We start from the raw sequence: 6,220 nt of genomic DNA, 5'->3' as shown, positions 1-6,220 counted from the left end.
TAAATAAATAATTATATAAACACAAATGAGTCGTCCAAATATTTTATTTCGAGGAATTCGTGATGTAACTGGTGTTTTTTAAAGCATGTTAAAATGTCGTTATGTGCTACTTATGCTAGACGAGTACATTACAATTTTGTCTGAAGGTGTTGTGGGAAGTTAATTATATAGTATATAAATTATGTTAATGCCAGTATAAAAGATAATTTGGTAATTCTGAAGGGATATTAAGCTTACGCGTCGAGTTGTACGAAAATTACCCAATTATATGAGGTGCCAAAAGGAAATTGTTAAAATTAGCTGTTTCGATTATTGTATGCTATACAGAATGTCCCAAAATAATAAACAAAAATTGGAATAAACAGGACTAATTACGAAAAGGGTTCAAATGTATGCTTCTTTGTAAGAAAGTTGTTAAAATAAAAGAGCCACACTTTGCTATACTCGTTTTATTCCCATTTAACAACTTGTTGAATATTTAATATCCAAACATTTTTGATATACAGGGTGTCCGCGTTTTTTGTAGCAGGACTTTCACAACTTGTACTAAAAAACCCTTTAAAAAAAAAGTTCATGTAAACATATACCATGTATAGATGCGTCGTTTTCGATTTTCAGTGTTCAAGTTTAAAATGAGAATTGATTTTTTATTCGTAAAACGAAAACCCCTTTTTAGACTTTGTTGAAACTTGGCAACTTTGTTTGTAATAATAATACTCATTTTCTCACATAATTTAATTTGTCCTATTTTCTCCAGTGGCGTCACAGCAAGATACCAGCTTGATAAAAATAGAAAAAAATATAGTACGCCACTGCTTTTTGGTAACTTACCAAAAAGCAGTAGCGTACCATATTTTTTTCTATTTTTATCAAGCTGGTATCTTGTTGTGACGCCACTGGACTTAACAAATCTAATCAATTTAGGGTTACATTAGCCCCTTAGCACTACAAATAACACCGCCAAATTACAACAAAATTGGGTAAAGGGTATTTAAGATATTTACGAAATAGCAATTTTTTTCCAAAAGTTTAACACCATGTTTCTTGAAAACAAAGCATCAGCGGACCAATGTTTATATGAATTTTTTGGCTTAAAGTTACTCAAATGATCGTCGTTAAATTTATTGTGCGTACTTACTTAACACCCTGTATAATTATTATAGCCCAATTATGGGTTAGAACTATAACAGTTTAAAAGAAAGTACTAGAAAATACGATTACTCTGAGCCAATCCATCGCACAAATGTAGGAACAATTCGCACACACAAATAAGGAGCATCGGCTTCTTGCCCCTACGAAAATTACGTAAACAAGGCACGGCAAACCACAAGTGCATCAATCACGTAGCCTTTTTATTTTTCTTGTATTTTAAAAACTTCGAGCGAACCTCTTTCTTAACGAAATTATTTTGTACCTTTATTTTGGGACGCTGTGTACATATTTTTGATTTTCAAGAAACGTTTCCACATTACAAATATGCGAGTTTCCAATTCAACGTCCTTAAATAACAAGTTTGATATAAAATTCTTATATAGTTTAGGTCTAGGCCGGCAATGTAAACTGTTATGGTTGGATTCGAGATGCAACTTTTGTAAAAGGAAAACGATTGGAATTATTTGTTGCGCAAAGCTAGAATTTCATGAAAAAAAGAATTGAATATGGTAGCGGGAATATTGTTATGAAAGAAGTAATGACATAAATACAAATGTATGTATGTAAAAATGTAGCATTAAGAATATTTTTACATTAAACATCGTTGTTTTTTCAACCGCAATCTAATTTCATGTCGTAAATCCCTCAGCATTCTTCGTTTTAAAACTGGTCACGTTTATGGATAAAAAATTGGTCAAAATATCTAAGAATTAATTGCAATTATAAACAATGATTTCACTGGTGTAATTCTATAAATATAGTATAGTATAAAGTCTATAAATATATACGGAACTTAGGTGGTTAATAATACTGTCAGTATAATAGTTATTTGTTTAATTGGGTATTAAAGTACCCGGTTGGTATTTAATAGACGAGGAGCAGCCGAGTACATTAAAGCAGCTGCGAATTGACAAATTTGAAAATTAGTGACGTACAGGACGTTGGCAGTTCCTTACTTGTTTCAATATCTGACACCTAGAGAGGCATTTCAAGAAAATTTACAATTATAGAAGGATTTTGCGTGAATGCTGTTGAAATATGCAAACAATATATTTCTCTGCGCCCAATTCGCCTAACACAAGACAGATTCTTTTTAAGATACATCAATCAAAAATGTACTTCTCAGTTTGTTGGTATCAGCACATTTAATTGACTTAATAGTTGCTTCATTCCTGAACATCGCAAATCTAGAAGCATATACTGGCCATTGTATGAGGCGCACTTCAACAACTTCATTGGCCAATAAAGGTGCTGATCTTACAACCATCAAACGGCATGGTGGATGGAAGAGCTCCTCTGTATTAGAAATTTATGTTGCGGAGTCTATATCTAACAAACTGGATATTGCAAGGAAAATCCAAGGAAAATATAGATGTTCCTTACAAGAGAGACATCCGTAACTTGTGCAAATTCGTCACAAACTTCGGAGGATGTTATGCGTTCCGAAAATGATGGCAACAATCCTACAAGGGTTGTTATTAACCCAAAGGAAGTTAAATGTGATAAAACAAAAAACGAAATGTCTATTACTATAAATGTAAATGTTAATGTTAATAAGTATATAAATTAAATTTGATTTAATATAGGTTTATTATTTTTTCATTATTCTACTAGTGAAATAAAGTTACTTTATTCCACTAGTGGATAAGGTATCACTTTAGACAGTGCATATGTGTGGATAAAAGTCCGATTATAAGGAGATTGTGGATAAAGATTCTTTATTGTAAGCGATAGCATTCCCGGGTCAATTTCATTTATTTCAAAACGAATACGGTTTTTAAGTTCTTCCAAATCACCTGGTCTGTTTGTGTACACACGCGATTTCAAATAGCCCCACAAAAAAAGTCTAGAGGTGTTTAAGTTCTTCCAAATCACCTGGTCTGTTTGTGTACACACGCGATTTCAAATAGCCCCACAAAAAAAGTCTAGAGGTGTTTAAGTTCTTCCAAATCACCTGGTCTGTTTGTGTACACACGCGATTTCAAATAGCCCCACAAAAAAAGTCTAGAGGTGTTAAATCAGGCGAACGCGGAGGCCACTCGATTGTTCCGCGTCGCCCGATCCACCGGCCAGTAAACGTAAATCAAATCGACCCGGGAATGCTTGAACGAAGTGTAGACGGCGTTTACACACGCTTAGGACAATGCCAAATGGTACAGGGTGGGCAATTCGAACAATTTCGCTAGACTTACACAAACATTAGTGTAATTTTACTCGTTTGAAATGTAATTTTGTCAACTTTGTCCTTTTCGGAGCCATTAATAGTGTAAGTAGACAATTATCACTTATAAGAACTTAAGGTGCATTTTTCTAAAAAAAATTGTTATGTAAGACATCGAAATTTTCACACCGTTGTTTAGATAATTATCACTGTCATCAATTTCGAACGAAAAAAATATGCGTTGTCATTTAAAAAAAAATTATGTCATCGCTGCCGTAAGTGGATTATCGAAAAAAAAATTTTTCCACATAACAAGGTGCCCTGGATCAAATAAAAATCGACGGGTCTCACCGTTTTTCGAAAAAAAAAATTGTTTAACGAAAATATGAATTTTATGCAGAACTTTTTTACCACGCTGTAGGTATATCGGAAAAATAGTACCGCAAAAGAAATAGTAACATATTTCTTTAAAATAGTCAAATGGTAGTATATAACCAATTAATAGGAATTCATGCATTTGGGAAAATGCCAAACCAAGTTGCTGCGTTTCTCGAATTGAAAAATGCTCACGAATATATCGGACATTGTTTCCGTAGAACTTCAGCTACACTATTAATAAAATCAGGAGCTGATATCACAACTTTAAAAATGCATGGTGGATGGAAATCTTCAACGGTAGCTGAAGGCCACATTGAGGAGTCCGTAACTCGTAAATTAGTTATTAGCAATTTCCCTACTGCAGGTACATCAAGTGCTGAAAGCGATTTTTTCAATAATTCAGCCACTTTGGAGGACTCAATAATTCATAAACCATCTACTAGTGAAAACACTTCAACCTACATAGACAAAGTAAATGTTTCAAAACAAACAGGCTGTTCTAATTTCACTATAAACGTTTACAATAAATAAAACTACTTTCGTTAAAGAACAAATTGTAATTTTTAATTTAGCGGTAGTAAAAATTATTCTAATACTTAGAACGTAACTTTAGTATGTCACTAAAACTACGCCTTTAATGTCGATCGGGGAAAAAAAATATTGACTGCATTTTTAATCCCAACAATGATAGAATATAACAAAATTAAGTACCTACAGAAGATTTGAAATTTCGACGCATGTACACTTATTCGTGTGAGAATGACCTTTAAAGATTCCTTCTGGCAGGAATTATCGAACATATTTTTAAGTAATTAGTAAATCCAATCGACACCAACGGTCATTGAACACACCGATACCGATCAAAATTACTAACAGCTGCGACGTGTAGAGTTATTAAAATATTGTTTACTATCTTGGATACTATCGGCATTCCAAATCGTGTTATTGACAACATTATGACTATGTAGAATATGTAGGAAAAATATTGTTGCATGTGATTAAAATCTGCATCTGATTAAAATTTTAAAGTTAAACAGTCACTTTAGTTTTTTGACATGTACAGCACGTTACATTTTCTGTGGGTTGAAATGTCTAAAATTAATTATAGTTTTTGAAAGGTGTTCTTTAGGCCTTCGATAGAATACACAAATTTTCCTTTGTTTCAAAATTTAGTCTACTAGGAACAAAAATAATAGTTAATTCAAAAATGTACTTTTCTAATGCAAAATAAAATGTATAAAAACTAACTTTCAAGACATCCAAGCATAATATAATAATATGATGAACCAGGTATGCATATTTCTTATTTTATCCATGCAATTGTTCTATAAATATCGTCATGGCTTACTAAGAAAAAAAACCGTGGTATGTATATTTATGCTACAAAAACTGTTGTGTGATTAATGTTCTATTTTTGACAAGCATTGCTTTGTAATCATTAAATTGTTAACAATTTTTTTTAGGTATACTATTTACTATTTATACAGTTGTATCAATACGTTTCTTACCTCAGACTTCTTCAGGTGATCACTTTTCAAAAAATCATGTCCCTTTCCTTTTCCAAAAACCTGTTCATCGGGCACTCATTTTAACTTGTTAGTGTGAAAAACAACACCGCACTTGGGTTGTATTGCGTCTACACGCACGAACAGTAATCCTTTCACTTTTGAACAGAGATGATGAATTAAGTGAATATGGTCATTTATATATATACACACTCACGTTGACGTGTAAATGCCGATGGCACCCCCTCCTCAACGCATATGTCTATAAACGAGACGCTTTTCCACTGATTCCTGTTAATATTTCATAAACATGACAATTTCTGAAAAATTTGTTTCAGGAAAGGTCAAATAATTTTTCGCTTGTGAGAATTCGTCTTAAGGAATAGCTAAATATAGTTATTAATTTTTTGACAGTGGCGCATCATTCGTTTTTCCAAAGGAGTTTTATGACGGTTTGTTTTTTCACGTACTTTCACGTAAAATAAAACAATGGGGCACAAAACTTGGACCGTATTTTTTATCACTGTATGAAATCGCAGTGGTAGCTCGTGACATTGTGAATAGGTGAGGCCCGTGGCTTTTTTAGTAGGTGGACAAGAAAAAAAAAGCACCGCTGGCAAAAATTTTCAAGGTCAAACGACTGGATCTGGAAATTTTTAGTTGCATTTACAATATTATAGAAAAACTGATGTTCACGAGTAGGATCATATTTTATTATGGGGATCTTCGCCAATAGCCCTGCTATAACCGTAAATGAAAAAATTATATTATTAATAATAATATCAGAACTTTAACAATTGTGTTTACAATAAAATTAAGTAACGGAAAAAAAACAAAGTGATATAATTACCTAATAATCTATTAATATACCTAATAATATCTATTTATATGCAGGGTGTTTCAGAAAGACCTCCCGTAAATTCAGGGGGTGATAGTACAACAAAAAATAAGTTTTTTTTGTCTTATGAAATTGTTTTCGAGGTACAGAGCGACAAAATAAATTTTTTTAAATAGAATTTTTACG

The sequence above is a fragment of the Anoplophora glabripennis genome, unplaced genomic scaffold, assembly GCF_000390285.2.
Source record: "Anoplophora glabripennis isolate ALB-LARVAE unplaced genomic scaffold, Agla_2.0 scaffold316, whole genome shotgun sequence".
NCBI classification, from domain to species: Eukaryota; Metazoa; Arthropoda; class Insecta; order Coleoptera; family Cerambycidae; genus Anoplophora; species Anoplophora glabripennis.
This window is presented reverse-complemented; position numbering follows the sequence as displayed.